This window comes from Anguilla anguilla, chromosome 19 (assembly GCF_013347855.1).
Source record: "Anguilla anguilla isolate fAngAng1 chromosome 19, fAngAng1.pri, whole genome shotgun sequence".
NCBI classification, from domain to species: domain Eukaryota; kingdom Metazoa; phylum Chordata; class Actinopteri; order Anguilliformes; family Anguillidae; genus Anguilla; species Anguilla anguilla.
Window position 1 is genome coordinate 16,948,584 of NC_049219.1, and position 12,204 is coordinate 16,960,787.

General features: G+C 49.4%; 1 long non-coding RNA gene across 1 annotated transcript in view; it reads left to right on the forward strand.

Annotated features, from left to right (window-relative positions):
• The window catches only part of LOC118219122, a 48,522-nt gene extending 38,171 nt beyond the window's left edge, over nt 1-10,351 (forward strand). Inside the window, exons 4-5 of the long non-coding RNA XR_004763662.1 lie at nt 6,704-6,759; nt 10,269-10,351. This is a non-coding gene — a long non-coding RNA (uncharacterized LOC118219122). The remainder of the gene's footprint in view (nt 1-6,703; nt 6,760-10,268) is intronic.
• The last annotated feature ends 1,853 nt before the right edge of the window (nt 10,352-12,204 follow it).

Below are 12,204 nucleotides of genomic sequence, written 5' to 3' on the forward strand. Positions count from 1 at the left end.
TACCCTACTCTTCCCCACCCTACACTACCCCACCCTACCCTACGCTACCCTACTCTTCCCCACCCTACCCTACCCCACCCTACCCTACGCTACCCTACTCTTCCCCACCCTACCCTACGCTACCCTACCCCACCCTACCCTACACTACCCCACCCTACCCTACGCTACCCTACCCCACCCTACCCTACACTACCCCACCCTACCCTACGCTACCCTACCCCACCCTACACTGCCCCACCCCACCCTACGCTACCCCACCCTACGCTACGCTACCCTACCCTACACTACCCTACCCCACCCTACGCTACCCTACCCCACCCTACACTACCCTACCCTACCCTACCCCACACGCTACGCTACCCTACCCTACTCTTCCCCACCCTATGCTACCCAACCCTACGCTACCCTACCCTACACTACCCTACGCTACCCTACCCTACCCTACCCTACCCTACCCTACACTACCCTACGCTACCCCACCCTACCCTACACTACGCTACCCTACCCTACCCTACTCTTCCCCACCCTACACTACCCCACCCTACCCTACGCTACCCTACTCTTCCCCACCCTACACTACCCCACCCTACCCTACGCTACCCTACTCTTCCCCACCCTACCCTACCCCACCCTACCCTACGCTACCCTACTCTTCCCCACCCTACCCTACGCTACCCTACCCTACCCTACCCTACACTACCCTACGCTACCCCACCCTACCCTACACTACCCTACGCTACCCCACCCTACCCTACACTACGCTACCCTACCCTACCCTACCCTACCCTACCCCACCCTACCCTACACTACCCTACGCTACCCTACCCTACCCTACCCTACGCTACCCCACCCTACCCTACACTACACTACCCTACCCTACCCTACGCTACCCTACCCTACCCTGACCTACCCAACACTATCCTACCCTACCCCACCCCACATTACCCTACCCTACCCTACCCTACCCCACCCTACCCTACACTACCCTACGCTACCCTACCCTACCCTACCCTACGCTACCCCACCCTACCCTACACTACACTACCCTACCCTACCCTACGCTACCCTACCCTACCCTGACCTACCCAACACTATCCTACCCTACCCCACCCCACATTACCCTACCCTACGCTAACCTACCCTATGCTACTCTACCCTAACTTACCCTACCTTACCCTACGCAACCCTACGCTTCCCTACCCTACCTCACCCTACCCTGCCCTCCCTCCACCATCATGGAAGTCTTATCAAAGTCAGATTTGAATTGAGTATTTTCTTATGTGTTCATTTGTGCATGTTGTCCAAGAATGTGATTTTGGATACAGAATATGCATTCTTGGACAGATAGTTTCCACTTGTACGTTGAGTGCATATTTGGGTGGAATACATGGAATTATCATCAAAGAATTTCAATGTAATCGATTAATTCCAGGAATTTATGCTCTGATCTTTATGCTCAATCTAATAAAGTGCCAGATGCTTCTTTCTTTGATATTTAAACACTTGTCTTCCCCTTCTCACATTGCAGATTTGGCACCACACTACCCAGCAATAACAGGTTCATATCTCCACTGATATGAAGAAGGAAAATGCTAGAAAAACCTCCAGTTGGAGTTGCAAGCAGGTGCCTAAAAGGTCTAAATGAGGTGAATGCCAGCCCATGCCTCTCCAGACCAGTGCCTTGGATCTGAGTGGCTCAAGCTCTCTTCGTCCCTCTAGTGTCTGGCTCTGATTGTCACTGCCACTGACCTTTACTACAGGTGCTACAGCCAAAGCTCCAGCGTGTTCAGGTTCAGAGGTCAGAGGTCATGGCTGGCTGTGCTGGCATTACAGAATGTTTTTCTGTCCATAGTGCCCAATACTGGCACTTTCCACGGGCCCAGCCCTGGCCTTTCTGCAGCGTGTCCGGAGATGTCCCAGTGTTCTGTTTTTCACATTCTCTCTGAGGTGAATCTGGCTGTTATGATTCTTAAAGGTTTATTAATTCCTGGTATGGAAGGTTTACCACTTTAGCTTATATTGCTGTCCAAAAAGGGTATTGGAAATATTTTTGCAACTTTTTTCATCTGGATTCCAGACTTTATTTTGGTTTTACAGCATTCAAAATGTTCCGTTAACTGAACACACTTGCATAAGCGAGAAAAATATTGTCTTCAAGGAAGGTCTTCAGGGAAAAAAGCAATCCAGAAACATATGGAAATCTTCTTGCTGTAACTTACAGATTATAATTATAGTTTACAGATGACTTCAGATTTTTGACCAGTCTGGGAAAACAGGAAAGTCTTGTGTATGCTAAGACTGATGGAATCCTTGTTGTTGCCACATTTTTAGTTTGGTTATACAGGTCCGTTATAACACCAGAGCCCTCAGGTCACCACTGTGAGGCCTGTCCTGAGACCGTTAACTGCTCAGTAGTGTTGAATAATGCAGTTTGTTTATTTCTTCTGCCAACATGGGAATCAGAGGAAGCCTGTATAATGACTGTGTCTAGAGAGACAAACTCTGTACTGGCTGGTTTTTCTGCTGGTTCCCCCTTAATGAAAGAGTGTTTCTAACATGTGCCTAAATGTCCTAATGTTCTGCTATGATTGCATATCCATTGGGCAGATGATGCTATATTTATCAGATGTGTACACCTTCGATTCTCCATCTTTCCTGCACACAAACCACCTGCCCACTCTTTCTCAGAGCATCTCTGCGCAGACCCAGCCAGCATAAAAACACACAGTGCAGGCCAGCTTCAAGTTCCTCCCGTCACCTTTATAGCTAATCAGTGACACAGGTCTAATAAACTCCGCCCCCTCACCATTATAGCCAGTCAGTGACACAAGTCTGATAAACTCCGCCCCCTCACCATTATAGCCAGTCAGTGACACAAGTCTGATAAACTCCGCCCCCTCACCATTATAGCCAGTCAGTGACACAAGTCTGATAAACTCCATCCCTCACCATTATAGCCAGTCAGTGACACAAGTCCGATAAACTCCTCCCCCTCACCATTATAGCCAGTCAGTGACACAAGTCTGATAAGCTCCTCCCCCTCACCATTATAGCCAGTCAGTGACACAAGTCTGATAAACTCCGGCCCTCACCATTATAGCCAGTCAGTGACACAAGTCTGATAAACTCCGCCCCCTCACCATTATAGCCAGTCAGTGACACAAGTCTGATAAACTCCGGCCCTCACCATTATAGCCAGTCAGTGACACAAGTCTGATAAACTCCGGCCCTCACCATTATAGCCAGTCAGTGACACAAGTCTGATAAACTCCGGCCCTCACCATTATAGCCAATCAGTGACACAAGTCTGATAAACTCCGGCCCTCACCATTATAGCCAGTCAGTGACACGGGTTTGATAAACTCCTCCCCCTCACCATTATAGCCAGTCAGTGACACTGGTTTGATAAACTCCTTCTCCTCACCATTACTGCTTATCAGTGACACGGGTCTGACAAACTCCTCCCCCTCACCATCACTGCTTATCAGTGACACTGTTCTGAAACACTCCAGACTGGATTTGAGTGAGACAGGGCCTTTGGCTGCAGCCACAGTGCATGTGATGGACACACTGCGCTTGATCATGGCTCAGAGAAAGCAGGACAGACGTCAGGGGAAAACGCAGCAGGCAGACGATGTCATTTCCTGGCCAGCAGAGCCAGAGTACGGATACGATGTGTAACGCTCTTTACGCGCTGCGCGGATCTCCTCCAGCGCCCGCCTAGTTCCTCACACAGAGGAGACGCTCCCAGAGCCCTCGCCTGTCACTGACCGCCTGATCATCTGCAGCTCTGTGCTCCGGCTCATTCAGACCCAGTACCGCAGTACCTACCATCCCTCAGCACACACACACACACACACAGACCTACCATCCCTCAGCACACACACACACACACACACACACACACACACACACACACACACACACACACACACACACAGACCTACCATCCCTCAGCACACACACACACACACACACAGACCTACCATCCCTCAGCACACACACACACACACACACAGACCTACCATCCCTCAGCACACACACACACAGACCTACCATCCCTCAGCACACACACACACACACACACACACACAGACCTACCATCCCTCAGCACACACACACACAGACCTACCATCCCTCAGCACACACACACACAGACCTACCATCCCTCAGCACACACACACACACACACACACACACACACACACACACACACACACACAGACCTACCATCCCTCAGCACACACACACACACAGACCTACCATCCCTCAGCACACACACACACACACACACACACAGACCTACCATCCCTCAGCACACACACACACACACACACACAGACCTACCATCCCTCAGCACACACACACACACACACACACACACAGACCTACCATCCCTCAGCACACACACACACACACACACACACACAGACCTACCATCCCTCAGCACACACACACACAGACCTACCATCCCTCAGCACACACACACACACACACACACACACACACACACACACACAGACCTACCATCCCTCAGCACACACACACACACACACACACACACACACACACACACACACAGACCTACCATCCCTCAGCACACACACACACACACACACACACACAGACCTACCATCCCTCCGAACACACACACACACACACACACACAGACCTACCATCCCTCAGCACACACACACACACACACACACAGACCTACCATCCCTCAGCACACACACACACACACACACACACAGACCTACCATCCCTCAGCACACACACACACACACACACACACAGACCTACCATCCCTCAGCACACACACACACACACACACACACACACACACACAGACCTACCATCCCTCAGCACACACACACACACACAGACCTACCATCCCTCAGCACACACACACACACACACACAGACCTACCATCCCTCCGAACACACACACACACACACACACACACACACACACAGACCTACCATCCCTCAGCACACACACACACACACACACACAGACCTACCATCCCTCAGCACACACACACACACACACACAGACCTACCATCCCTCAGCACACACACACACACACACACACACACAGACCTACCATCCCTCAGCACACACACACACACACACACACACACACACACACAGACCTACCATCCCTCAGCACACACACACACACACACACACACACAGACCTACCATCCCTCAGCACACACACACACACACACTCAGACCTACCATCCCTCAGCACACACACACACACACACACACACACACACAGACCTACCATCCCTCCGAACACACACACACGCAGACCTACCATCCCTCAGCACACACACACACACACACACAGACCTACCATCCCTCAGCACACACACACACACACACACACACACACACACAGACCTACCATCCCTCAGCACACACACACACACACACACACACAGACCTACCATCCCTCAGCACACACACACACACACACACACACAGACCTACCATCCCTCAGCACACACACACACACACACACACACAGACCTACCATCCCTCAGCACACACACACACACACACACACACACACACACACAGACCTACCATCCCTCAGCACACACACACACACACACACACACAGACCTACCATCCCTCAGCACACACACACACACACACACACACAGACCTACCATCCCTCAGCACACACACACACACACACACACACACACACACAGACCTACCATCCCTCAGCACACACACACACACACAGACCTACCATCCCTCAGCACACACACACACACACACACACACACACACACACACAGACCTACCATCCCTCAGCACACACACACACACACACACACACACACACAGACCTACCATCCCTCAGCACACACACACACACACACACACACACAGACCTACCATCCCTCAGCACACACACACACACACACACACACACACACACAGACCTACCATCCCTCAGCACACACACACACACACAGACCTACCATCCCTCAGCACATACACGCACACACACACCTACCATCCCTCAGAACACAGTCATACACACACACACCCATACACACACACACACACACACACACACTCTCACACGCACACACATACACATTGTATTTGTCATTATTCCGCTCCCCTCCCCAGTTTCCTAAAAAAACAGTCCCAGGGAAGTTTGATATACACTCAGTTTGCTCCGCGTGGACCAGTTCACTGGAGCTCTGAATTCCATTAGTCACACGTAAGCATTGAACTATCAAAGAGAAATTCTCATGGACTGAAGCAAAGTGTTTTTAGAAGCTGTGCCTGTGTCTGCAGCAGGCATTCTGTCTGCTGAGGCTGTGTCCTTCAGAATGAAGCTTGGAGTGAACTATTCCGTCTTTACTGGCGATAAATGCCTGTTGCTGATTACATGGTCAGGGCAGAATTCAGCATATGTTCACAAAGTCCCTGTGTTTATTTCTAGTTTTCTGTGTGAAATATTTTGATCTCATATGTAGTTCATTGCATTTGAATTTATGGGCTAAATTTAGGAACGCATCAGAAAGAGGTTATTGTCCCCTCAAAAACTGGTTGGTGAACAAATGATAATGATAACTCGTGCTCAGCGGCTTGATTGACTTGTAGGGGCTTGCCGTGTTTCTCATGTCCTCTGATCCCCCTGCATTTTTTATTGTTATGGTTTTTCAGATGACAGGAGTAGCCCCGCCCGTTGGTGAGAGGGGTGTGTCTTCATGTGCTCGCAGGTAAAGCCCCTCTGTAGCCGCTGTGTTTGCTGTTAGCTGTAGGTTTGAGCTCATCAGCTGCGCCCACCATGGCAGCCACGGTCCTCTGTGCTGAGGAACAACTTTGGTTAAAAAAATAAACAAAAAAGTGCCACATCAGCAGAAATATCTCTGATGCTAAAGTTGGAAATGGCAGTTAGTCATGGTCACATGATCACAGCTGATCTCTGGTTTGCTGTACACCCACTGGGAAGTGGAGGAAATGTGGCAAAATGTAAACTGTAGGGATGTCCGATCTGTTTTATGTTGCAATGTTTTATCTGTGCGTAGAGCAGCTATTCCAACATGACTAGAGGCTGTATGTAATAAAGCACACTCAGTCTCTCACTCTCAGTCTCTCACTCTCAGTCTCTCACTCTCTGTCTCAGTCTCTCAGTCCCTCTGTCTCAGTCTCTGACTCTCAGTCTCTCACTCTCACTCTCAGTCCCAGTCTCTCAGTCCCAGTCTCTCACTCTCAGTCTCTCACTCTCACTCCCAGTCTCTCTGTCTCAGTCTCTCACTCCCAGTCTCTGTCACTCAGTCCCTGTCTCAGTCTCTCACTCTCACTCCCAGTCTCTCTGTCTCAGTCTCTCACTCTCAGTCCCAGTCTCTCAGTCCCAGTCTCTCACTCTCAGTCTCTCACTCTCACTCTCAGTCTCTCACTCTCAGTCTCTGTCACTCAGTCCCTCTGTCTCAGTCTCTCACTCTCACTCCCAGTCTCTCTGTCTCAGTCTCTCACTCTCAGTCCCAGTCCCTCTGTCTCAGTCTCTCACTCTCACACTCAGTCTCTCACTCTCACTCTCAGTCTCTCTGTCTCAGTCTCTCACTCTCAGTCTCTGTCACTCAGTCCCTCTGTCTCAGTCTCTCACTCTCACTCCCAGTCTCTCTGTCTCAGTCTCTCACTCTCAGTCCCAGTCTCTCTGTCTCAGTCTCTCACTCTCAGTCCCAGTCTCTCTGTCTCAGTCTCTCACTCTCACTCCCAGTCTCTCTGTCTCAGTCTCTCACTCTCACTCCCAGTCTCTCTGTCTCAGTCTCTCACTCTCAGTCTCTGTCACTCAGTCCCTCTGTCTCAGTCTCTCACTCTCACTCCCAGTCTCTCTGTCTCAGTCTCTCACTCTCAGTCTCTGTCACTCAGTCCCTCTGTCTCAGTCTCTCACTCTCACTCCCAGTCTGTCTGTCTCAGTCTCTCACTCTCAGTCTCTGTCACTCAGTCCCTCTGTCTCAGTCTCTCACTCTCACTCCCAGTCTGTCTGTCTCAGTCTCTCAGTTTCAGTCTCTGTCTCGGTGTCCAGAGGGCAATGAGCTGTCCACAAATTGTATTTTTTGTTTATTATTCTTGCTACATATGTCTGTAATTTTAGGCAGGGGCAACTAGTTAACCTTTAGCTAACACAAATGATGTTATTATATGAAATCTTTTTTCTGGTTTGAAATGCAGTAATTGCTATAGTTGTGGTGTGTTGTGGCCATAAGACTGGACTCGTGAACATGTGTGAACTGAACAGAGCTCAGCCACAGTAGAATGTGGGAGCCAGTCCAGTTATATCAAAATTGAACACAGCAGACAAAAAACAGACCCGCTGTAGATGTGTGGGACACGTAGTAATTCATCCCTCTGTACGCCTGGCTCTGTGCACACTTCCTGCCATGTGACCCTCCCAACCAATCACAGCAGGACTCTGTCCTTTTGAGGAGGGCCCCTCTCTTAGCACGGCAACACTGCACACTCCTCACATGACAACCGAAGCACGGCAACACTGCACACTCCTCACATGACAACCAGAACAGTGAGCACTGCACACTCCTCACATGACAACCAGAACAGTGAGCACTGCACACTCCTCACATGACAACCAGAACAGTGAGCACTGCACACTCCTCACATGACACCCGGAGCAGTGATCTGGGCTCCATCTTACTGAGGGGGAGTGTGATGAGTGGTTTGGAATGCAGCCATTTAAAATAAAATTCCTTTTTGTTTTTCTTTCAGGAATGCAAAATGTCTCATTTAACCTAATCAGAGACTGTGGCTGACTGGTTCAGTGATGCTGTGCTGCTGAGTTTATAGATCTGTGGGAGTAATTGAAGGGAACGCATGGGTGGGGCGGGCCTTTGTTACTCTGCAGCATGGGGCCGTTGTGCCTGCAGCACTCTGGGTAATTTGGAGCGGACTCCCGGCCATCAGCAGCACAGGCGCTCACACCTGAGGCTTCAGGTTAAAACTGCGACCCGCAGCTCGCGCTGCTCCAGCCACACACAGAGGCTTTCAGCTGCAGCGCATGTGCTCACATTACAGCTGTTACATAAACAACACATGACTACAGCGCACTCAAACACAGACACACACACACACACGCACGTGCACACGTATGAGCACACTCAAACACACACACACACACGCACGCACGTGCACACGTATGCGCACACTCAAACACACACACACACACACACACGCACACACGTGCACATGTATGCACACACTCAAACACACACACACACACACACACACACACGCACGTGCACACGTATGCACGCACTCAAACACGGATACACACACACACACACGCACGCACGTGCACACGTATGCACACACTCAAACACACACACACACACACACACACACACACGCACGTGCACACGTATGCACGCAGTCAAACACGGATACACACACACTGCCAGGTCTTGAGCAGAGGCTGTTGGGATTGGACGCATTAATGTGGGTCTGAGCAGGGAATCGGAGACCGGTGTATTTAATATAATCTCTTCCACAAGGGGGCACTGCAGATAAATACAAGATCACCCCATGGAAGATTGAGGTTTAGAACCTGTACTGTTTACCACAAATCTACAAAAATAATCCTATGTGTCACAATTCAAAAAGTGGAAAAGAAAGTGTTTGGAGTCAGATTCATCATGATTTTGAAAAAATAATCTGTACTATAACATATTAGCAGTGTCACTGAGCCAAGCATTTTATTTTATATGAAAAGTTAAGTTGTACATTGCACATACATATGGGAAGCATTGCAGACCTCAGAATTTTAAACTTATATCACCACCATCATATTTAAGAGTTTTTTTTTACAAACCAGGGCAATGTATTTATTATATGTGTCATGTATATAATGTAAATGCTGTGCTGGAGGTGTTTAGTTGATCAAGAGTGAAAGAGGCAAAGAGACGGACAGAGAGAGAGACGGACAGAGAGAGAGAGAGAGAGAGAGAGAAAGACAGAGAGCTCCCAGTGCTGTAAGACCAGTGCCAGTTCACATGTCTGTGGTCTCTTTCTGTATTCCCCAATCTCACAAACATACACAGACGCACGCACGCACGCACGCACGCACGCACGCACGCACGCACGCACGCACACACGCACGCACACACGCACACACACACACACACGCACACTCAGTGTTGAAGGACCTGTCTGGGGCCTTCTGCTTTATTTTACATGCGCACATTTTTTACGCTTCTCCTTTTTTTCTTCCCAGTTCAGAATGTCCAGTGACGTTCTGCAGCCGTAGTGCAGCCTCCGCTGTCCGTGCAGAGCGCAGACGAGCGCAGACGAGCGCAGACGAGCGCATGCTCTCCTCTCACACGTGATGTCACACGGCTGCTCCTTTTCACGCCGCAGTCCGCAAGCTGATGAGGACACTTCCTGTGCAGCTTGAGCAGCAGGGGTCGCTGGTGAGCAATGAGGCACAGTCAACCCAGCTGACTGGTTCCCTCCCTCTCTGGGCCATGTTACGGCCGATTATGTGTTACTCTGTGGGGCCGCCAGTCAGAGTCCGCACTGGCACAGGTACTTCATTTCTTCCACTGAGACTCACCTTGATGCTTGGTCATTCCATGTGCACTCTCCTGCATGCACACTCCTGTCCTGCATGCACGCTTATGTCATGCATGCACACTCATGTCCTGCACGCTCCCTCCTGTCCTACATGTACACTTCTGTCCTGCATGCATGCTCCTGTCCTGCATGCATGCTCCTGTCCAGCATGCATGCTCCTGTCCTGCATGCATGCTCCTGTCCAGCATGCATGCTCCTGTCCTGCATGCATGCTCCTGTCCTGCATGCATGCTTCTGTCTTGCATGCATGCTTCTGTCCTGCATGCACATCTTTGTCCTTGTCTGATTTTATGAATTTCATGAATAAGAAATACATCAAGGTTAATAAAAAAAGGTTAATATTTAATATTTAAATGAAATATTTGTCTCTGGACAGACCTGCAGTTAACTGCCTGTGTATGTTGTAGATCACAGATGAATTACAGTTGTCATAGTAGCTCTCAGACATCACCATATACTATGCAGCTTTAGTGACAATTGTTATGCAAATACTTTGGTTTGATGCATGAGTGATATGAAGGGTCAGTAGTGCAGGGTTGTGCAATGCTGTCATTTGATCATTACCAGCTGCCTCAGAGCTCCCACGGGATCAGAAAGCCAGCAGACTGCGGCAGCCCTTTTATAATGTTTGTGAGACTATCTACCCAATCTCAAAGAGCTGAGAATGTGTTCTCCCCGACAAACCAAAAGCTCAAAATTCCTTTGGTTTTCTTTCAAATGCAATGAATTCTCTTATGACAGCCTTCAGATGCTATCAGTCAAAGTTGTAATATCTTTTTGATAAATAACCAAAACCAACATGAAACACAATCCCCTCTGTAAACTATTTAGCTTTCTCAGAAAATCAGTCTATGTCTACACCAAGATAAAGACCTACCACCAAGAGAAGCAATTTACTGTGCCCATAAAGTACTCTCATGTTTCCTGGTGATTTGATCTTACACCCATTACCTTCCACAGGTCGTTTAAACCAAACTGCTGCTTTAGCAGAGCAGGTCTGGTGTCCTTCAGCATGTGCTCAGGAGAGATGAAGCTCCCGTGGCCAGAATTAGCTTTAGAGCTTGTCCAGGACTGAGCATGGGCAAATGGGCGCTGAGTGAGGATGAGGAAGATGCCTTGCTGCTCTGGGCATGGTTTGGGTGCTGTGCACGTGTGCAGTGATCCTGCAGTACACAGGACTCACAGGAGCGAGCTGTTCACCGGTATGGACATTACTGTGAAACTTTCTCTATTTAAAGGTACATTAAGGCAGGCTCAGATCGGGCAATGGTCTTAGGAAAATATTTGTCCATTTGCCATGGTGGGGGCGGGGGGGTGAAATCTGATATGGCTGGGCAGGAAGTGAGTGCAATTTTAAAACAGAGTTATCATTAGTCACTCTGGATTACCCATAAAAAGCCCCAAGACCTCATAAACTCATAGAAATCATTCTCCCAATGTTCCTTAGCACGAATCATTTCCCCAACTTTCGTTAACCAAAATGTTAATTACCCCCACACAGCTCAGTCAGAACCCCCCCCCACACAGCTCAGTCAGAACACCACCCCCACACAGCTCAGTCAGAACACCACCCCCAC